This window comes from Piliocolobus tephrosceles, chromosome 2 (genome assembly GCF_002776525.5).
Source record: "Piliocolobus tephrosceles isolate RC106 chromosome 2, ASM277652v3, whole genome shotgun sequence".
Lineage (NCBI taxonomy): Eukaryota > Metazoa > Chordata > Mammalia > Primates > Cercopithecidae > Piliocolobus > Piliocolobus tephrosceles.
Genome location: NC_045435.1, coordinates 46468109 through 46491457, shown reverse-complemented (window position 1 = coordinate 46491457; position 23349 = coordinate 46468109). Strand labels below are relative to the sequence as shown.

At 50.8% G+C, this 23349-nt stretch overlaps 1 pseudogene across 1 annotated transcript; it reads right to left on the bottom strand.

Annotated features, from left to right (window-relative positions):
• Positions 1–1595: 1595 nt before the first annotated feature.
• On the bottom strand, positions 1596–22815 carry LOC111542368 (annotated as a pseudogene). Its single transcript, XR_003306941.1, has 3 exons — positions 22729–22815; positions 21320–21478; positions 1596–3599 (listed from the first exon to the last, which is right to left on the bottom strand). The product of XR_003306941.1 is annotated as an inactive rhomboid protein 1-like (transcript).
• Positions 22816–23349: the final 534 nt, after the last annotated feature.

The window sequence follows — 23349 nt, the reverse complement described above, 5'->3', positions numbered from 1 at the left end:
TGAAATGAACAAAACTTTCATGTGAGCTGAAAGAGATGTAACTTTTTTTAGGTCAGGGTTTCTCAGCCTCCGGCAGGATTGACATTTTGGGCCAGACAAATTCTTTGTGGTGGCGGGGAGCAGTCCTGTGGCTATAGGGTGTTTGACAGCATCCCTGTCCCCTGCCACTGGATGCCAGTGGCACACACCCTCTCCCCATTTGTGATGATCCAAAATGTCTCCAGATATTGCCAAATGTCCCCTGGGGAAAAAATACCACTCCTGTTGAGAACGGCTGGTTTGGATGCTCTGCTTTTCTGTATGTGAAAAAGAATGTGTCTAGGAGAGTGTCTGTACATGCAGGTGTGTGTCTGTGTGGGCCTGGGCATGTATGTGCTTTATTCCAGGCCCATCTTCCTCACTCACATTGCCTGGCCCCACAGGCATCTGTGTTTGCAATCCTGGTGTCACCCATTACTCTCAAGTAGCACCCGTCAGATTTTCCCTCCCTACAGGCTGTCACTGAGGCACAGTCTATGAAGGTTGCAGTGGAAACCAGGGGACCCTCGGAGCCACTGTCTTCACTGGGTGAAGCTGCTCTCCAGTGCCTCCCACCCCCGCTCAGATCCCTACCCACACCGCACCTCCCAAGACACCGGGGCACAGACAAGATCTCAGCAGTTGGACAGAAACCAATGCTCCTGCCAGAGAAGGGCTTCAGGCCTGAATGAACGACAGCCTGAGGTTAAGTAAAGTGGTCATCGAGAACCAGGGGTAAGTAAGAAACTGAACTGTCACCTGGCAGGGGAGCTGGTGGAATAGAGGCTTGCGGTGGGGAATTTGGGGGAGTGCAGCTTGTTCAATCTGCACATGTCTGTGCCCCAGCTGATTCAGGGGACTCTGACTCAGAACAACCTGGGCAGGGTCCCAGGATCTGTATTTTTAAAGCTCACCAGGTGGTGTTGATACACAGCAAGAGTTGAGAATCCCCTGGTAAGCTTGATAGAACTATAAATTCATGGCAAAACCAAAGTAAGGAGTCTGACAGTACCAAGCACTGCTGAGGATGTGGAGCAACTGGAACTCTCAGACACTGCTGGTGGTGATGTAAAGTGGTACAGCTACTGTGGAAAGGTGTTTGACAGTATCCATTCAAATTTCAAGATATGTATATTCTAAAATATATCTCAATAAAGCTGTTAAATATATGCATATCCTATGGGCTGGTGATTCCACTTGATGGTATATACTCAACAGAAATGTATGCATTTAGGTATCAGAGGCATGTTTAGGCACGAGAGTATTCACAGCAGCATTTTCCATAAAAGTCAAAAATTGAAACAAACTGAAAGTCCAACCACAGTAGAAGAGATCAATAACAATGGTGGCATATCCACGCAATGGAAGTTTTTTTTTACTAAAACGCTCCCAGTCCATTTATTGGCCACATGAGGTGGTCGTCAAGAGACAAGTTAGAAGATTATCACAGGAAGTAGTATAATAAGTGCCCAGCAGTACGAGGAGTTCAACAGAAGTGAACAAGGCACAAGAGGTCTGTCTTCAGGAAGCAGGTGAGTCCCCACATGCAGCAGGTGACTCCTGTAAGCCTGTGAGGCTCAGGGTTGTCGTGTCTGGCTCTGGCCTGCTGGAGCGCATGGTCCCTGGAGCCCACAGCCAGCTCGGTGGAGCTGAGCGTCCAGTTCATACTTCTTGAAGAACTTGTCAATGAAGGGGATGCAAGTGAGGAACTCACACCACTCACAGCGGACAGGATAGAAGTAGAAGAGGACCACCAGGCCAGCCAGGAGGCCCAGGAAGACCACCTGAAAGATGATGATCTGGCAGCATTTCTGGTACAGATGGAACTTGCCGAAGCTGATGAGGGCTAGAAGGCGAAGGAGAGGAAGAGGCCACTGATGAACTCCGAGGTGTGGGCAAAGTTGTCGATCCAGGGCAGCAGCCCAAAGATGAAGAGGAAGAGCACCACAGCCAGCAGCTTGAAGAAGGCATGCCAGGGCCGCTCCAGGATCTGCCAGCTCTGGAAGAGCCCCACGAAGAGTCAGGGCAGGATGCCAAACTGGGAGCCAGGCGGAATCACCACTTCTTGGTACAGCAGGAAGATGGCACTGGCCAGGTTGCCAGCGACACCACTCAGCAGCTAGATGAGGCTATGTGGTGTCACCCTGCCAGCTTCTCCAGGTCCTGCAGGACTGTCATTTGGAAGCAGATAGACACCAGGCAGTGCAGGATCCTGGTGTGCAGAAGAGGGACAGCCACAGGCGGTAGAACTGGTCAGGCACCTCAGGGTTCAGGAAAGGCAGGAGCCCACACACATCATCCATGCAGTGCACCTGAGAGCAGAGCGTGGCCTCCTCATGGAAATAGCCCATCATGAAGTCGCAGGACTCCCGAGAGGTGATCTCACACTTGCCCTTGGTGCCAACGCAGCAGGACCACCCTGTGATGACACCGTCCATGTGAAGAAGGTTGGTGTGGTTCCTGGCGCTGTTTTTGGTGCAGATCGGCCACTTGGTGATGTCTTCTGGCCATTCATGGGGGTCTTCCCAGGAGGGCTCATCACTTACCCTGGGATCCTGGTGGCAGACAGAGCCAAACTGTCTCTTGTGGCTGGCAAGCTCTGGGGCGCTGGGATGGATGGGCCACGTCACCCACACTGCCAGCGTGGACGAGCACTCCTCCTCCGAGGTCTGCAGGCAGCCCGACCTGTCATTGTGCACGCAGCAGGCCGAGTGCTTCTCACACGCAGGCCCGCACCCTGAGAGAATGAAGCTGTGCACCTGTGGATCCTGGCACATGCAGGGCGAAAACTTGGCGCCCAGGTGGATGAGGGCCTCCGAGCTGGGCCCGATCCAGAAATTCTCCTGCTGCATGTACTTGATGCTCTCATAGACCCCATGGTTCCATAGCACCGAGTCCACCATTTCATGTTGCGAGAAGCCCACGGGCATGATGCCATAGATGCACCCGGCTAGAACGGTGACAAGCGAGTGCATGAAGGTGAGCCAGTAGGTGAAGAAGGGCCTGTGGTTGTCCACGTCCTCAATCTGTCGCCTGACGGAACTGTCGATGTGCTTGTGGTAGGTGCAGCTGGTGAGCTGTCCCACCATGCTCAGCCCATACAGCTGCTTCTCCCGGGCGAAGAACTTGCACACTGGCACAGCGATGCGCTGGCCCCGCCGCGGCCCCGCGGTGCTCACCACCTCCTGTCGGAGCCGCACTTTGAGCTGGGAGGCTGTAGCGCCCTCCTGCTTCTGCTAGCCTCGCTCCAGAAGCAGCATCAGGTGGCTGTGCTCAAGCTCACTGCGGTCCAGGGCCCTGCTTGTGAGGTCCTCCTGCTCCGGTGCCTTCTCCCAGTCCTTGAGTGCTGCCTCTGATGGGGACTCGAAAACTTTGTCCAGGTATGTGGACAGCTCTTCATGGAGGATACCTTCCTGGGCAAAGAAGGATATGTCCAGCTCATCAGAGAAATCAGTCGTGTCCTCTGCCAGAAAGCTGGCTGGAGTGAAGTTTCAACGCTGTGCCCGGCACAAGGTGCCGTCCCTAATGCCTTTCATCAGTGCTACGGCTGCCCAGAAGCTCATCTTGACCACTGATTCTCGCTTCCCACAATGGAAGTTTACATAACAATGAAAAAGAATGTGCAACATACAACAAAACGGATAAATATCAAAAACATCATGCTGAATGAAAAGGACTGGACAGTGAAAAATATACGCTGTATTATTCCATTGATAAAAAATTCAAGAACAGGTGAAAACAAACTTCCCTGTGCAGTGATACACATAAGGTGATAACACCATAAAGAACAGCCAGAGAATGATTTTCAAAAAAGGTCAGGAGGGTGGGTACCTCTGGGGGAGCAGAAGGGGGATACGATTTGAGATGAGCCCATGTGGCAGGGTGGGGGGATCTTCTAAGGGGATAGCAATGTTCTGTTTCTCAACCAGAGTGGTTATGAGGGTGTTTACTTTTCATTACTCTCTACGCTGCACCTCTATGTTAAACTCACACGTATATTTTATAATTTTAAGTAAAAGAGGAGAAAAAAGATGCATCTGTGCCACTGCCTGCCATGCTGATTCCTTATGTTTGGGCTGGGGCCTGTGATGAGCATTCTGAATATGCCCGCACCACCCCCAGGTGATTTCAGTTCACAAGGTTCTGGGGCCACACTGGGGTCTAAGACGTCTGCTGAGCACACACGGGGTGAGGAATCCAGAAGCCAGCCTCAAATGGGTGGGTCCCACCTCTCTACCCATTGCTGGTTTTGAGTGGTGTGTGGTACCTGAGGTGGGGACCCAGCAAGCCCCCAGCAGAGCAGCCGGCCCACACGCCACCCTCAGTTGATGCCAGTCCTCTACAGAATTGTCCTGTGGGATATTCGTTTTAATAGGAGCATGCTGGGCTTACAGAGGGACTCCAGACAGGAGGGTGGGAGTTCGTCGCCAGTCACTGGAATCCCACAGCTGAGGCTGGCAGCCTGGAGAACCCACCCTGAAGGTCGGGCCCTTTAACAAAAGGGTGGCGAGGAAGCAACTGAGGGGCTGTCATCAGGGAGGCAGCTGGCATCTGCTGGGGCATCTGCTGAGGCCCGCCCTGTCTCCCCAGAGCTTGAGGGGCAGGCCAGCAGGCGGGCAGGAGAAAAGGGGAGCTTCAGGCCCATGCTCTGTGTTAGAAGTCACAGAAGATGGCAGCTGCATGGAGGCTGTGTCCCCTTATCAGCCAGGACAGGCTTGGGCAGGTGAGTCTTGACCCCACCCCATCACCACCTAAGGTGGTGATTTGTTAATCACCTGCTAAGTGCAGGCAGCCATGGCCAGTGCTGGAAATGGGAGGACCCACCCTGTGGGGCTCAGGACTGCTATGTTATAAAAGGCAGTGAGTGGATCAGGGGTGTGGTGAGAAGGTGTAGCAGGGAGCAGCTCCAGGAGGCTGGGGGCAAGGTCTGGAGATCCGTGGGAATTGGCCACACCAGGAGCCCCAGGCAGATAGAAGAGTCTGGGCAGGGCGTGGGGTGGGCTGACAGTGAGCACAGGCTGAGCCTTCCACGCGGCAGGCGTGGCTCTCAAAGCTTTCCTGCATTTACTCCGTCCATCCTCAGGACGGCACTGGGATGCGGGCGCTGTAAGTCCCATTCTACAGATGGAGAACTGGGCCGCAGAGAGGTTAAGAAACCTGCACAAGGTTATACAGCTCATCAGCAACTGAGGCTGGATTGGAACCCACTTCATTACACAGCCTCGCATTCGGCTTGTTTTTCCCCAAGAATGGAAAGACCAGTGAGCAAGGAAGGCAGGGAGAGGCAAGGGTGAGAGGCCTGGTGCTGGGCCACGCTGGGCCGGCAGGCCATGGGAAGACTTTGAACTTGATCCTTACAGCAGTGGGAAGCCACCGACCATAGAGAGGAAGTAATGATATCAGATACGCATTTTACAGGTGCTCTCCTGCCATGTACAGCCTGACTGTCGGGCAACACCGGCCAGTCAACAAACATGGCCTCACTGGTGCAACATTTGCCAAGCATCTTGCGGGCATCATCTTCTCTTCAGGCCGTAGGTTCCATTTACACCCCACTGTTAGCAAGGACATCTCAAATACCAACGTATGAATTTTACCAACTTTGATGACTGTAAGGAAGCCCTGTCTTGCACAAACCCCATCAACCACTTGAACTATTGATTCATCCTCTAAAAAGCACAGTTAGGCCACTTTCAAGTTTTTCCACTTTCAGTCTTACTTTGTTGAGATAGGTTTCATGAAGTCTTTCCTAACTAAAGTTTGTAATGAGGATTTGATTCGCCAATCCATTTCTTTGCTCGTAGGTCCTATATCAGTTGTAGACAACTTCTAACACTGTGGAGTTCCTTTTTTGCCCATTATTTCCTTCGGCTCCAACTCTCTCCCGTCAGATTTTGGCAGAATTTAGTGTTGGCATGGAGATTAGATTCGTCTGTCAATTTTTAGATCAATAACTATTTTTACTGTGCACAGTTTTAGTTGATGCCAGTTTTATTTTGTGTTGATTATTTTTACTAGTGATGTTCATGATGAATTGGATGAGACAAATGGTACATGTTTCTTTCTTAGGAAACCGATGAGAAATCGAAAAATGTTTGTGAGTCAGAAAAAGAAAAGAAGACAGACAACCAAGAGAAAGAGATCCAGCAAAAGACAGAGGCTGATAGAGAGGCAGAGACAGGAAGACACAGAGACAAAGCAGAGAGAGACACACGCAGTGATGGTTTGGCTCCCGGCCACACAGTGGAGTCAAATGACAGTGTCCATCCTAGTGTGCCCCATTGCCCTGCTTCCTCTACAATCAAAAGCTGGACATTCCCACCTCCAGGCAGTTGCCTCAACCTGGAAGGTCCTTTCCTTCTGGACTCAGCTCAGGGTTGCTCATTCAATTGCTCAGGACAGCTTTATCAAAATAAGATAAAAGGTCACCCAGATGGTGTCCCAGCAGACATGACCTCTGGGAAGATACTGACCAACAGACAACATCCCAGGCCCAAGTAAAACCAACTCATCCCTTGGCCTAAGTCAAGTTGCTCACATGCACCCTAGGTGCATGTGCGGCTGGGGGTCCCACTTGTGAAGTATCTAACAGGGTACTGGCACACAGTGGATGCTTAAATAGTGCCCCTCTGCCCTGCTGTCATCATGGTCCCCACCTCAATGGGCTGGCTAAGGATGATGCAAACCCTCTCAGCTCTGGCTTCACTTGCAACAGAACAGTGGCCTCATCCTTGCCCAGGGCCTGTGGGGTGAAGAGGATGTGAGCTTAAGGTCTCCCTGGTCCAGCCTTCAAGCTGGTGAGCGGTCCTCCTTTGCAGGACAGACCTAGACTCTGAGATTGAGCAGAGGCAGACTCTCATTGCCCTTCTCTTCCTGCCATCTCCACGGTGTGGAGCTCCACGTTAAGAAAGCCTCTGAGGCTGAGCCTTCGGGAAGGACTGTGGTGATCGATGAGCACTGTCATCGACAAGGGCCAGGGGAGCTTGTCTTGTGTTTCCTGCATCTTTAGTTGCTGCACTGCAAAGACCAAGAGCACAGAGACCTGGGTCTGAGCCTTAGCTACACCACCTCCGGCTAGTGACCGTGGGCAAGTCATGTCACCTCTCTGAGCCTCAGTTCTTCATCTGGGAAATAGGGATAATACCATGATTTATCTCATAGGGTTGTCATGAGTACTAAGAGAAGTGACGCATACGTGGGTGCTAATAAGAATTCATGAAGGGGCTGGGCACCATGGCTCATGCCTGTAATCCTAGCATGTTGGGAGGCCAAGGCGGGAGGATCGCTTGAGGTCAGGAGTTCAAGACCAGCCTGGCCAACATGGTGAAACACCGTCTCTACTAAAAATACAAAAATTAGCCAGGCATAGCGGCAGCACCTATAATTCCAGCTACTCAAGAAGCTGAAACAGGAGAATCACTTGAGCCCGGGAGGCAGAGGTTGCAGTGAGCTGAGATCGTGCCACTGCATTTCAGCCTGGGCGACAGAGCAAGACTCCGTCTCAGAAAAAAAAAAAAAAAAAGAAAAGAAAAAAAAAAGAATTTATGAAGGAATGAGTTTTTCCTCCCTTATTTGTCAGGTGAGTCAACAGTGAAGTAGAAGAGCTGTGGTCTGAGGTGGATTATTTTCACATGTGGTGACCCACGCCAGCTGTTTTCTCTCTCTCTGGCCCTCGATTTCCTCTCCAATAAAGTGAACCTAACAGTTTCTTGTAAAAAGCCAAATACACGCTTAGCATGCAACCCAGCAATCCCACTGCTAGGTATTTAGCCAAGAGAAAGGAAACACATATTCACACGACACTTGCATATCCATGTTTAGGGCAGCTTTATCCACAGCATCCCAAACTAGAACCCATACAAATGCCCACGAACAAGTGGATGGATGAACGCTCTGAGGTACACCCACTCCCTGGAAGAACAAGGCACTGACATGCGCAACCACATGGGTGGGTCTCAAAACAGTATGAGCCAAAGAGGCCGGAGACAAAAGATATCCATGCTGTGATTCAGTTTATATGAAACTCTTAAACACAAATCAAATACATAACAACAGGAAGATCAGTGGTGGCCTAGGTCTGGTGGGAATGTTCTAATTGTACCTTGATTGGGTTGGTGGCTACACAAATGTATACATTTGCCAAAAAGTACTAAACTGTACACTAAAAATGAGTGTGTTTTATTGTATATACATTAGACTTCAACAATGTTAATTTTTTTAAATGTCCCTGAGACAACCTTCTTGCAAACTTTTCAGGGCTCGTATGTGATCGGATGGGAGGATGGGCATGTAGGAACTTTGTCAGGCGGGAAAGCACTTCACAGGTGGGAGGCATTGTGGTAACTTCTATGGTTGGTACTGAAAACAGCAACTACAGCCCAACAACGCAGGTTCTACTGAGAGTCTCCCACCAAGGTGAGAATGCCACAGCCCTGGAGTCAGGCCCAATCAGGCTGGCGTTCAGTCTCCCACCTTCACAACCCGCCCTGCCACCTGCCTGGGGCAAAGTGGCCTTCCTCCCCGAGCCTCTGTTTCTGAAACGTTCCCCTCAGCTTGGCTCTGGGCTGAACACAAGGTGTGCCATCAACCCTTATCAAATGTTGATTTCTCCAGTATCGCATTGACCGTGAGACCAGGGCAGAGAGGGGCAGCCTCCCCAGGGCTCACAGCTCTGGAGCAGCAGAAGCAGACAGAACCCCACATCCTTCCATGCCATTCCTGGACTGGCCTCTGGGCTGTACCCGGTGCCACACGGGGGGGGGGGGGGGGGGGGGTGAGGCTGTCCATCACACGGGTAACAGGTTCCCTCTGTGGCTCTCGTGACAGTGTCTGGCAGCCTCTCCTTTCAGCATAGAGGCTGATGGCTAAGTCACTGCATGCCAGGGTACTCAGAGAACTACTGTGTCCAACACAGGACTTCATGTTGGTCCCTATGGGGCAGGGGCTGGGTCTGGTCACCTCCACACTCCAGCACCTAGAACAGGTGCTAAGCCAACACTCATTTACAAGTGGTCCATGGAGACCACATTGTGCCAAGTCCTGGTGGCCCCAGAAGGTTCTCCTCCCTCTCCCTCTGCTAAGACCCCATGGCCTCTCCTGCCTTCCCTGAGTGGTTTCTCCCAGCCTCAGGTGGGAAAGGGACCACACATCTTTAAATTGCCTCCTGGTGTTGGATAAGCACCTTTGCTTCCCCATAATGGTTCGTTTATGTGTCAACTTGGCCAGGCTGGGCTGGACGTGATGGTGCACACCTGTAATCCCAGCACTTTAGGAAGCCAAGGCGGGAGGATCACCTGAACTCAGGAGTTCCAGACCAGCCCTGGGCAACATAGTGAGACCTTGTCTCTACAAAAACTAAAAAAAAAATTAGCCGAGTGTGGTGGCCTATGCCTGTAATTCCAACTCGAGAGACTGAGGCAGGAGGATCACTTGAGCCCGGGAGTTTGAGGCTGCAGTGAGCTGAGATTGCACCGCTGTACTCCATGCACTCCAGCCTGGGCCACAGAATGAGATCCTTTCTCAAAAACAAACAAACAAGAAACCCCAAAACCCACAACTTGCCCAGGCTTTAGTGCCCAGTTGTTTGGTCAAACAGTCTGGTTGTGGCTGTGAAGGTATTTTTTAGATGTGATTACATTTAAATCAACAGACTTTTGAGTAAAGCATTTTACCCTCCACAATGTGGGTGGGCCTGACGCAACCAGTAGTGAAATTAAGAGCAAAGACTGAGATTCTCTAAAGAAGAAGGAATTGTTTTCAAGGCTGCAACATAGAGACCCTGCCTGAGCCTGCCTGGGCTGCCCTGCAGATTACTGACTGCCAGCTCCACAACTGCATGAGCCAATTCCTTTAAATCAACCTCTCTCTCTCTCTCTCTCTCTATCTCTCTGGATAGACATGATACATGGATGGACAGATAGATGATAGATAGATGGACGGGCGGATGGGTGGATAGATAGATGTTCAGATGAGTAGATGGATCTATTGGTTCTCTTTCTCTGGAGAATAACTAATACACTCTTGGAGCCCCACCCTCCTCATCCAAATGAACTGAGGCTCCCACAGTGGACATCAGCTGTTTCTGCCCATCCAGCATTCAGACCTCCTTTTGGTAACAGCACCCTGATTTTGCTCTGAGGAGACCCCTCCCCCATCCCCTGTCCGTGTGATTTCCTGGCTTATGGATAAGTTGGGTAAGAGCAGCAGGTAAGACTGACTGTAGAGGGGGGTCTCCCTCCCACACCCCCGTCCATGTGGTTCACAGGGCTGACAGTGCTTCCAAGATAGGCATAAGCCAGGTTTATCCAATGGGAACAGTCCTTTCTCCAGGCCACAGTGACTGGCTGAGAGGCAAGCATGTGACCTCACACTGTCCAATGGGAGACAGCCCCAGGACTTTTGCTGGAGCCATCTGCATGTTCTTTGTCCACTGGAAGGTAGAAAAGCCAACAGCCCAGAGAAAGAGAGAAGTGAAGGATGGGACGACCAAGCTCTGATGTTGTCCCTTGAGCCCGTGGATACAGCCCTTCCTGAAGCCGATATGAGCATTGAAGGTCTCTTTCTCACTTGGGCGAGTTGGGGTTGGGTTTCTACCACTTAAAACCTAACACTGCCTGCCTGCTACTGCCTTCTTGGAAAGGCGTGAGAAGGAACAGGTGGTCGTGGCTCAGCTGATAGAGTTTGGCCTGGCCTCTGTTTTGGATGCTGGTGTTTGCAAGCTTGGAAGCAAAGCGGAGGAGTGGGGCAACAGAGGAAAGACTGTGAGACAGGGGAGAAGTAATGGGAAAAGGAATTCAGCCGCAGGGCTGCCAGGGAGACAGGTTAGGGGAGACAAGAGAGAGAGCGGTCAGGGAGCGTGATGCGTTGCTCCTCGTATCTCAGGAACTCCTCAGGAAAGCCACAGTTATACTCCCGCTGCAGGGTATGAGAGTCTCACAGCTCCACTTCCACACAAATGTTCAAACACTTGGAATTGTCAAAGTTTCTAATGTCAGCCCTCCTGGCGGGTATCCCACTGTGGTTTTAATTTCCATTTTCCTCACGTGAGAAGCTATTGAGCACCTTTTCATGCATTTACTGGCTGCTTCGATCACTGCTCAAGTCACTAGCCCAATTTTCTATTGAGTTGTCTGTCTTCTTCTATAAGTGTTCAATACAGCTGCAAGGTAGGCACAGGGTGAGACCGGAGGCCACCCACAAGATTTAGGCACATCTGGATGGATCTAAAGGGGGTCTTTGCACAAATCACCAAGTCTTTCTAGCTTGGATGTTTTAGGAATCTGTGACCCTCACTCTTAGATTACAGGAAGGATTAAAGCAGGAGGTCTGCAGAAGAGAGGAAGGGAGGGCCAACAGATACCTGCTTCGTGCCCAGAGCCACTTCACCTCACTGTGCTGCAGCCACCCTTGTCTTCCCTGAACATGTCAAGCTTGTTTGCGCCTCAGGACCTTTGTATTTGTGCATGCAGTTCCTTGCAGGGCTGGTTCCTTCTCATCATTCAGAAAGTCTTCCCCAAGCATCTCAGCTGAGAAGGAGTCTACCTCCCTCTCTATCCCCTGATTCTGCTTCATTTATTTTCACTCCATGACCTAATTAGCGTGTACATCTATTTGTTGACATTTGCTTGACTGACTTGCCCATTAGAATTGAAGATCCATCAGGGCAAGGTCCTAGTCTCTGTCGTGTTCACCACTGTGTCCTGAGGGCCTAAGGCAGTGCCTGGCACATAGTAGCTGCCCAGTAAACATTTGTTGAGTGAATGAGTGAACAAGTCTTAACAACAACCCTGTTAGGTAGACGCTGACTATGTATTCATTTCCCAGATGAAGACACTGAGACTCAGAGCAAGTGACTGAGCAGGAGTGGAACCCAGGTCTTCCTGACTCCATAGGTTGCCCTCGCTCCCCTGCCCCTCTCCAGCTTTCTTTCGGCTCTGGGGGTGGCAGTTCCATGAATTCTTACCCTGTCTTATAACCGTTTCCTGGCTCGTGGATGAGCTGGGTAAGAGCAGCAGAAGAGACTGACTGCAGTGGCGGTAGGGGGAGGATCTGGGGGGCTGGGAGCCCTGTGATGAGGCCAGTGCATGAACCAGATGCAGGGCAAGTTTACAAACCTAGGCCCATCTCAGTGGTGAAACCATCACGAGAGATGTCTCGAGAGATGTCCTGAAAGCCTCCTAGTCCAACCCCCAGCCAGAACAGGAACCTTTTTGACAGCAACCTTGATCAGGGCCCACCACCTCCCAGGGCAGTCCAGTCCAGTCTTGCCCAGCTCCAAGGGGAGCACAAGTTACTGGCGCCTTCCTTGACCAGAGCTCAGCTGGGAGGCCAGGAGGCTGGGAGGCTGGGAGGCCAGGAGGGAAAGCCCAGCGCCTCCTAACTGGGAATTCTGAGCACTGCTGGATGTGTGGCAAGAAATTAGGTTAAAGGAAGAATAATCAGCTCATTAACCCCCTTGCCAGACTCCACATGCTCACAGAGGCCTGCTTCTAAGCTACGCTGCTGACTGTCACTGCCTGCCGGGATCTGGGTGGAGTGGTACAAGTGAGATATTTTATTTATGTGTCATGCATATTTATTAGGAAGAGGTAAATAAATTAGCTGCCTGCCATCTGCAACCACCAGTGTACGCCAAGTTCCTTCCCTCCTCCTCCACCTTGGGAGGGGCCACACCAGCAAAGCCCAAAACTTGTGAAAAGGAGGGGCTCCTTTCTAGTCAGATTTCCTCCATAGTTTCAGCAGTCCTAGAATTAGAATTTTTCCAAGAGGAAATGGATGCCAGTTTCTATCCTAGGCCACTTGCCAATATCTGATCTTCCCAGCAACCCTGAAAGGTGGGTTGCCATCCGCATTTTATAGACAAAGACACTCTGGTTCAGAGAGGTCAGGTCACTTGCCCAGGGTCACACAGCAGCTCAAGTCACGGAGGCCCAGGGACTTCTGTGACAAGCCAGAGAGAAAAGCTGGACCAGGAGGTGACTGCATTCTTGCTCTGGCACTAGTTTCTGTGGGGTCCAGGCTGGTCCCATAACTCTCTTGGCCCTTCTGTGTTGAAAGGGAAAATAAAACTCCACGTGGGGCTGTGTGGAGAATCAAGTCACCATTCATCCAAATCCTGAGTGTCCTTCAAGCCCACTGTGGAGGCTCCTGACTCTGCGAAGGGGCCACATGACCCCATTGCTGCCCCCAGGCTTGCTGCGTGACTCTGTGCGTATCAGTGGACCTCTTGGAGCCTCAGTTTCCTCCTCTGTAACATGGAAAAACAACTTTCGGGGAAGAGGTGCTGGCTACAAGGAAGAGGATTTCGCTGTGTGGAAATCCTTGTAAAACACATGTCCAGTGGGAGGTGGGCAGCAGGCTGGGACCACGGACTATGGGCAGAGGAGGGGCTCCAGAATGCCCAGTGGTACTGCAGAGCCCAGAGAGGGGCCATGACTTGCCCAGGCTCACGCAGCAATTAGAGCTGTTGGGAGCCCTAGAACACCTGCCTCTCAGACTGCAGAGGAGGATCCCAGAGCAGTGAGCCTAGATCTGAATCTCTTATGAAGCACCCATACATCTCCTCTGGAATCACTCCTGCCTGCAGCCCATAGTGAGGCAGCCCACTCCTGCCTCACTGCCTCTGCCTCCCTACAGGGTCTTTTCATTAAATTAAGTGCAGAATCCAATGCAATTGCTGTTGATTTTCCCCAAGAGGCCACCTGCCACCTCTTTCCAGGATCCCTGTGGGGCCAGGACTGAGGCAAGGCACTCACACACCCCCAAACAAATATTATGGAGTTGTGTTGTTGTTGTTGTTGTTGTTATTGTTTGAGACAGAGTCTCGCTCTATTGCCGAGGCTGGAATGCAGTGGCACGATCTAGCTCACTGCAACCTCCGCCTCCTGGGTTCAAACGATTCTCCTGTCTCCCGAGTAGCTGGGACTAGAGGCGCCCGCCACCATGCCCAGCTAATTTTTGTATTTTTAGTAGAGACAGGTTTCACCACACTGACCAGGCTGGTCTGAAACTCCTGATCTCGTGATCCACCTGCCTCGGCTTCCCAAAGTGCTGGGATTACAGGCATGAGCCACCACGCCCGGCCATATTATGGAGATTTCAACAAAAAATATTATTTTTAAAGGTGTGTGATTTAATATCTTTGAACCTGATGTTAGTGAGCCCCCATGGGGCCCACATAGCCTCCCTATAGCTCTGGGAGGTAGAATTGGCCCATTTCACACATAAAGGACAGTTCAGAGCAGACACAGGCCAATTGGGCCCCCACTTCTGGGACCGAGGCAGCTGGAGGGGAAAGGGACTGCAGCTGTGCAGAGCCACCTTGTCCTAGGGTGACTATCAGAGGAAACAGGCATGAGCTGCAAGGAGGAGGCAGGCTAGGCTTGAAGGAGACCAGAGAGCAGCTCCAGTGAACTCTGCACAGCGAGCAAACCTCAGCCCCCCAGCTTCCTTCAGGAGGCATATACACAGCTAGCTCAACCAAGCACCCACTGCATACCAGGCACTGACCGTCACACTGGCTCATTTAATTCTCACCACCTCTCCAGCAGAAAGGTACCATTTTTACTCCATTTTACAGATGAAGAAATGGAGGGTCCCTTCAGCCTAAAGACGACAGAGTCAGAGGGGACAGCAGGTGCAAGGTCTCAGGAATGAGAAATCAGATCCCACATCAGAACCCCCCCACCTCCCCACCCCCATACGCCCCCACCCCCCGCTTAAAGCACTACAAAGGTTTCCCATGATGCTCAGAAGAAACCCATATTTCTTCCATCAGCCTGGCACCCCTGCTGAGCCCTCTGCCCTTACCCCATTTCACTCTTCGGCTTTCTCACGGTATGGCAACCACACTGGCCTCCATTCTTCAAACACACCAGGCGCACTCTTGCCCCAGGGCCTTTGCTCCTGTGGTCCCCTCCACCTGAACCACTCTTCTTCCAGGTCTTCCCTTGGCTGGGCCCCACACAAATGTCACCTCCTCTAGAAGGCCCTCCCTGACTACCCCATCAACTTCTACCATTCATCCCCTTGCCCTGTCCTCCAAACAGCACTTCTTCCCCCAGTGAACTCTTATTTGTCCTCTTTCTGGTCCATCTTCTCTGCTCCACAAGGACAAAGACTCAGTCTTATTCACTACTGTACCCTAGCACTTAGTGACTGGCACGTGTGAGATAAACAGTTGTAGAATGGATGAAAGAAGAAACAAGGAATCCATCTGCAGGGCTGGGTGCCAGGGTCAGGAGGTAGGCAGGAGAGGCAGAAAATGCCTGGGTTCAGGCGATAGTGACAACAGCCCTGCCCTCCCCCTGAATACCGGTTCCCTGAATCAAAGGTGCTGGGGTTAGGGGCACTTCCCAGAGGAAGCGGGAGGCCTCATGGAATGTGGAGAGGGATAAATGGCCTAGAACATGAGGAATAGCCATACTCCAGGAGATTATGTGGCCCTTAAAAATGACAAGTGTAAGAAATAACATCTGCGGGGGGAAAGCCTACATGAATTGCATGATAGGCTGATGGCAGCCCCAGGAAAGGTGAGTCTTACTGCAGCCTTATTTAAAAAGCCCAGTGCTGGCTGGGCACGGTGGCTCATGCCTGTAATCCCAGCACTTTGGGAGGCCGAGGCGGGCAGATCACAAGCTCAGGAGATTGAGACCATCCTGGCTAACACAGTGAAACCCCATCTCTACTAAAAATACAAAAAAATTAGCTGGGCGTGGTGGCAGGCGCCTGTAGTCCCAGCTACTCGGGAGGCTGAGGCAGGAGAATGGCGTAAACCCGGGAGGCGGAGCTTGCAGTGAGCCAAGATTGCGCCACTGCACTCCAGCCTGGGCGACAGAGGAGACTCTGTCTCAAAAAAAAGAAAAACAAAAAGCCCAGTGCTGATACAACCTTGATGTCCAACCATGGGGGAGCAAGTAAATAAACCATGCCTGGAATGACCACTCCAGGACGCATGCTGCAACTCAAGGGCTTTTAATAATCCAGGGAAATACTGATCCTGTAAAGCCAGGTGAAGAAAAAACAAAACATAAAATAATGTGTGTGGTATGACAGCAACAAAAAATAAATGATAGTTAAAAGACTGAAAGGAAATATACCAGAGTGGCCCTGGGGAGGGGCAGGTGGAGGATGATTTTCATTTTCTTCTTGGTCTTTATTTTCAAAATAGTCTATATTTAACAACAATTACATGCTTAATCTGAGAAAAAGTAATTTCATTTAAGAGGATTTATTTTCTTAAAGATTGCCAGAAGCCAGAGAAATGTGTCCATATCAGTTCTGTATGGAGAAGGGGGTCCATTGCACGGCAATTGTCTTTGTTTATTGATGTTGCTGTGCTTAATTATTAAAACTAGTTTAAATGTCCAACAAATATCTTATGTGGTCTTATAAAATTAGAAACGTAGAAAAAGGAGGAACCATGAAACTGGCCAACAGGAGGGTCGAGAGTCCAATCCTAGCTCAAGCTAAACCCTTCTCTTTTAGGCTGAGGTGGGTGGGTCACCTGAGGTCAGGAGTTTGAGACCAGCCTGGCCAACACAGTGGCATAGTGAAACCCCATCTCTACTAAAAATACAAAAAGTAGCCAGGCGTGGTGGCGGGCGCTTATAGTCCCAGCTACTAGGGAGGCTGAGGCAGGAGAATTGCTTGAACCTGGGAGGCGGAGGTTGCAGTGAGCCGAGATTGTGCCACTGCACTCCAACGTGGGTGACAGAGTGAGATGCCATCTCCAAAAAAACCCAAAACAAAACAAACAAACAAACCTTCTTTTTTCTGGGCCTCAATCTTTTCATCTGCAAAATGGGGTTAACTATCCCTGCCTCCCATTGTTTGGTAGGATTGCGGCCTCTACAGAAAGAGCTGTGCCTGTGCCCAGCACATGGTAGGTGCTCAGTAAATGCCAGGTGCTCTTTGCCCTCCAAGACCCCAGCTCAGGGTCCTTCCAACTACTATACTCCCAACATGTAGGCAGGGCTCCTCCTCAAACCTTTTCAATCTTGCACTCCCTCTGTAAAAAATGTGCATTCTTCTGCAGTGACATATCCATATTACTCATAAAGTATCCATGTATTACTATATTTGTATATCATGCACATTATACAACATACGCAAAAAGAGAAACAAACTGTGAGAGAAAATAAATGTAAATGGAAGCTCTCCATATTTGTTCCCGACCTCCTCCTCAGGAGACTCTTCTGGGCATGGCTCCCGCACCCACTTGGGAGACCGCTAGCTTTGTCTGTGGGTTCCTGGAGGGCAGAGTTCACCGGGGTCTTAGTCACTGCTCTGTTCCCAAAAAACTGTTGGCACTCAGTCAAGAGTTGTTTAGTGAGCTCTGTGGCTCAGCCTGGTTCATATCAGAAGAAACAAAAGAACAGCAAAAAGCAAGTCACTCAAGCGAGAGTCTGACTTCTTGGGTGTGAGGAACCCTGGCCTCCCCTGGGACCCTGGGCCACCCTCTCTCCTTCCCTGGACACTGTCTCCCTACCTATTACCCAGGAGAGCCAAACAGAGAGGTCTCTGAGAACAGGTCCTTTCTGCTCAAGCCCCTCCCCACTCACCCAAGGTGGGTGGCCTCTCCTGGGACCCTGGAGGCCACTGATGTGCACCCTCCTGGGGCCCAGCCTCACTGTAAAATACAGCTGCACCCACCCGCCTGCCCTCCGGGACTCCCGCCGGCCCAGAGCCAGCTGCCCACAAACCCCCAGATACAAATCTTGAGGCTCAGTTCCGTCAGCACAGAAGGCAAGCAGTGAATTTAAGGCTCCAGGGTCTCCAGCAGGAAAGCCTCCTGGGAGAATTCATTTTTCACCCTAGAATAAATGACCGAACCTGGATGACAGAGGGGAAGCATTTGCTCATTTGGTTGAAAAGTGGTTGTTTGAAGGGCCCCCCCACACCTCCCACACAGGGGATTCCCCAGCAAGCTTCTAGTTGGCTCCCAGCTTCTAGGACTATCCATCCAGGGATCTCCAAGACAGGGGCCTCATGACGGGCCCCTCACACCCAGTCCCCCAAAACCTGCCTCCATCCCTCTCCTCCAGGCTGTGGTCTCCACCCCACTGAGCAGAGGCCTGGGGCTAAACAGAAGCCGCCTACTCACTCGGGGCCTTGAACAAGCTAAGCCATCTCAAGTCTTTATCCGTTTCGCAAACTCACACAAATCCTAAGTGGGAGCATAAACTGGAACAGCCTTCTTGGGGAGCCATGCAGCACTGGGTGCGGGACACGTCCTATTTCTTTAGCTAGAGGATGGGTGCACTGGGGATGTCTTTATGTTGCTCTTTAAAAAATACGAAGGTACCCATCACTCTTCATTGTGTACAATATACCTTGTGATAAAACAGCAAAGTGTAGAAGTGCATGATGGTACACAACTCTTTGTGTATAAAGGAAGAAATGTATTCACAGTTGCTTCTATAGGCATAGAAGAAATTTCTAGAAGGACAGTCTAGAAATGGATGATAGTGGTTGCCTACCATGGGAGAGGGCGGGACTAGGCAGATGGAAGACAGGGGTTGGAGAAAGGCTCTTCACGGATGTGTTTTGAGGTTTTTTTAGCTGCACAATGTGACTGAGTTCTCAGGCCAATCCCCTATAGACAGTCAGTTTATTCCTTTTTAAAATTTTATTAACACTGCAACAAACGCCCTTATTCATATAGTGTGTCTGTGATAGGTTTTTCTCTAGAGTGGATACTTGGAGAAGGAATGGCTGGGTCAAAGAGTGTCAGCACTTGCCATATCGACAGGTAACTGTCAAACTACCCTCCATGATAGCTCTACCCACTTATTGTAGATGTCAGCCTCTACTTCCCCCACAATCCCACCAACACCACAGACTACACCTTTTTTTTTTTTTTTTTTTTTGAGACGGAGTCTCGCTCTGTTGCCCAGGCTGGAGTGCAGTGGCCGGATCTTGGCTCACTGCAAGCTCCACTTCCCGGGTTTACGCCATTCTCTTGCCTCAGCCTCCCGAGTAGCTGGGACTACAGGCATGAACCACCACAGCTGGCGACTTTTTGTATTTTTTGTAGAGATGAGGTCTCACTGTGTTACCCAGGCTGGTCTCAAACTCCTCGGTTCATGTGATCCTCCTGCCTCACCTCCCAAAGTGGTGGGATTACAGGGGTGAGCCACCACACCCAGCTAAACACCATGAATTTTTAAATTTCCCATTAAAATTGATATTTCACGTGGCTTTTATGAGTGTTTTCCTAATGCTAACAGGATAATCCCCGAGAAGGTGAGGCTGGCCTTCCTTCAGTCCTTTCTGGCCGTCTGTGTTTCCTCTTCTAATCACTGCCTGCTCAGGCCTGTTCCCAAGCTCCTGGATGCTTACTTTTCTTACTGATTTGCAGATCTGTGTGTACTCAGAATATCATTCTTTATCTGGGATGTAGGTTGTAAATACCACTCCTCCTCATCCGTGTCTTGTCTTTAAAGCTTCTGAATGATTTCTTTTGTTGTACAAAACATTTTACTTTTTATTTTCCAATTTTTCAATCCTTTTCTTCATCACATCTGCATTTGGACTTTTTCTCTCATCTGATAAGGCTGATGCCCGGCCTTGTGGGGTTATTACAAGAAGTAGAGAGAGAATGAATGAGGCTCCCAGAAATGCTGAGCAAATGTTCCTAACATAGCAAGGATGGTCATTTCAGGGGTCACCTGGCCTCCACTTGCTTCTCTCCCTCTAATAGCCAGCAGCAGCTTTCTGAAGATGTCACTCTTGCTTGAAAACCTTTCAACTCCCTAATGAGGATGAAGCTCAAATTCATCTAGCGAGTGAGTTCAAAGTCTCAAACACAAAGGCCTCTACCAGCTGAGCAGGTGATTAAGTGTATAAAGGGGCTGGGTGGAGAGTATGACAATGTGCCCCGGGGGGAAAGCAAAAATGCAAACCCAGGGTTGCCTGATCTTCCAAAGAAAGCACTAAATCTATATTTTTGCATGCGAACGTCCTCCCCCATTGAAAACTTACTGGTGACTGATTATTTTTTAAGCCACTGTTAGAGTCAAACAAGACCCACCTGTGAGCCAGATGTGGCTATTTCTGCCCTCAACAATCTGGCACCAACCACCTCTGCAGAGTTATCCCTCCACATGTGCACCTCACACAGCTGACAGGCCAGTCACACGGCTCAGCTGTGGGCACAGCACACTTCTCCCCGCTCTGTGCTTTTGCACATGCTGACCTCTCTGCCTTAAATGCCTTTCCCTGCTCTTTCCTTCTGGCCAAGTCTCACTTGCTCTTGAAAACCCAGGTCAAATATCAACTCCAATTCCCCAGCCCCAGACAGAATTCCACGCTCCTTCCCTGAGTGCCCCATCGCTCCCGTGGTATTAATACTCCCTGTATGATCTTGAGCATCATACTTCCAGAGGAAGCTGCCTGGGGACACAGAAAGAGCCTTGGCTTGGCAGAAAGACATTCCTGGGCTGAAATTCCCGCTCTGCCACTTCCCAGCAGTGCATCTTTGGGCAAGTGACTTAACCTCTCTGTGCTTCAGGTTCTCAATTGTGAGATGGAAATAATCAGACCTATGCTAAGTCAGGTTTCTGGGAAGATAAATGAAATTATGTAAAAGAAGTATCTAGAATGCAATAGGGGCTTAATAATGGTTTATGCAATGAAAGAACAAATGGAATAAAGAATGAGTATTTCCTCAGAGTTCTATAGACTCAGCACATGGAAAAGTTAGCTAACTTTCTGGAAGGGAGCCTGGGGTATTAGCCAAACCGCGCCTCTTGCCTTCTTTTCCAACCTCCTGATTTCCGAGAAAGCTGTGGGCCCTCTATCTCCCAGTGCCATGCACCCTGAGGACCCTCTGGGGGTACAGCCATTCAAGGGTAAGGACTACACAGGAGTGAGTCCCAGTAGGTAAACTGAGGCAGACCAGATGTCAAGAAAAGGAGAGAGGAGATGTGAACACCTGGTGCCCAGGAGGCACATCAAGAGGAAGGGAAGAAGCAGCAGCCTCTCGGGCCTCTGTATCCACATCTGTCTGCTCTGTGAGATCTGGGACTTTGTCTATCTACTTCAGCTCTGTATTCTCATGTCTGGCACATAGTAGATACCAAAAAAAGTCTGCTGATTGAATGGATGACTTTAAATAATGTGAATAAGGCTGTTCAGTAAAATGTAAATGGCCATGCGAATGCATCCAGCAGCTCCACATAGAGGGGCATCTCTGCCATCTCCACACTCAGGCCTGTCCTAGCTGCTCCCAGGCTAGGTCCCTGAGCTTAGCTCAGAGTTGGGGTAGGGGAACTTTCAGAGAAAGGGTGACAGACAGGACCATGCAGAAGTAGGTGACTGAGAGGCTGATGATCCATGGGGTCTTCCAGGGCTCAGAGGCTCCACAGCTCCCACCCTGGGAGGTGCCGTCCAAGTTTAAAGAGCCCCAAGGCTGAGTCTCCTGCCAGCAGAGCTGCATGGACAGGCTCTGGGTCTCCAGCTGGTAAAGGAGAGGGGGAAGGAGAGAGGTTGGGAGGCCATCAGGCCCTGGGAATCCCCTTCAAACAGTCGACCCCACACACTCCACTGAAGAAACTGGGCTCAGAAAGGCGAGAACTTGCCCAAGGTCACCCACCAGGATGTGAACCCATGTTTAGCTCTTCTCACGGTTTGGGCTCTTTTCACTAAATCCAGCTGGCCAGATATTCGGAGCCCCAATTCCCAGCACCAGCGGGGGTGTTCAACATCAGACGTGAAGCTCTGGGTTTCCAGGCACCCAACAAGCCACTCTTCCCCTGACTCCTCGTGGTGGCCTAGCACAATAATAGGCTGCTGCCTCCATTTCCCCATCTGCAGTCTAGTATCTTGCTTGACCCTGTTCTTTGGAATTCTGGCCCCAAAACCCCGTGATCCTGGTTCTTGGCCAGGATCCTTCTCCAGAGCAAAAGCATGGAGCCACAATGCTGCTGCTGTCTGACTAGCTTCCTCTTCCCAGACTGAGGACTTGGAGCCACAATGCTACCACCATCTGACTCGTGCCCTTCTCCCAGAACAAGGACATGGAGCCACAATGCTGCCGTCATCTAACTTGAGTATTACCTGCTCCACTGGTCGCACCCGTGCCTGGTACACCCATAGGCCAGGACCAGCCTGGTGTCGCCACATACATGTGGACACTGCTGGGGACTAATGTCATCCCCAACCCAGCCCAGCCTGGCCTGGATTTCCCCAGCTGCTGGGGTCTCAGCCCAGCACAGCTCGGGTGCCAAGTTCCTGACACCCATCTGCTCCTCAATCCAACCTAGGGAGCACAGTATTTGTCTCTGCTTTTGGCTTACATCTTGAGAGATTATTATTTATATTATAGAGAAAAAAAATTCCTGAGATAAATACTTGCTCCAAAAGCCACTCCGACTTTCCTCTGACTCAGTGTCTTGTCTGATTTCTCAGACAGAGGCCTAGGGGCCTCCCCACTGGGCCATAAACATGACTGATCCTCATGGCTCCCACTTCCGGCAACTCAAGAATCAGACGAGAACAACTTACCACCATTTGCTGTGTGCATCACCAAGCCTCATTCAGTCCTGGCCAGTGGACAGGAGACATCACACAAACCAATGACACAGTCACCATGTGAGTCCAGGGCTCCTACAGTTCTCCCAAGATGACCCTGAACATGGGTTTTGTGTGACAAACCAGCAATGATGCCACCCCATGGTTCACAAGGCACAGGCCAGCCTCCCTTCTCACAGCTCGGGTGCGCTGCAGGTTGGCAACATCCCCCATGCTCTGGAGGCTAAAGGCATCGAAGTTTCTCGAGAGGGATGCTGCCGGCATTCGGGGTGGAGAGTTCTTTGGGCAGGACTGTCCTGGATATGCCAGAGACATAACATCTCTGGTACCCTCCTACTAAAGGCCAGCAGCCCTGCTGTGATTGTGACAACACAAAGACACCCCCACCCAGGCCCACATAGTTGAGAGCTACGCGTTAGTCCAACCTTTCAAACCACATCCCCAATGAAAGCTCATCTAAGCTCTATTTGCATGACCCTGATGGTGGGGGGTTCACCCCTCTCAAAGACCCCAGCGCATCCCTAGCCACCTGTGACCAGCAGAAAGCCTTTCGCTGCAGTTGCTGCCTCCCTGTGACTCCTCTGCTGGCGAGGCGCAGCCCTGCCTTTTGGGGGCCTAGACCTGCCTATTCTCTGTGCCTGGAATGGCCCTGAAGAGACCTGGTCTCCCCAGCCCTCAAGTACTGCTCTGAACCCTCCCAGGACAGGTGCTCTGTCTCTCCACCTCTGACTCTGGCATGTCCCTACCCCTCTCTCAGGGTAGCAGGTACAGCAAACAAGCGTCTCTTTCAGTCTTGCT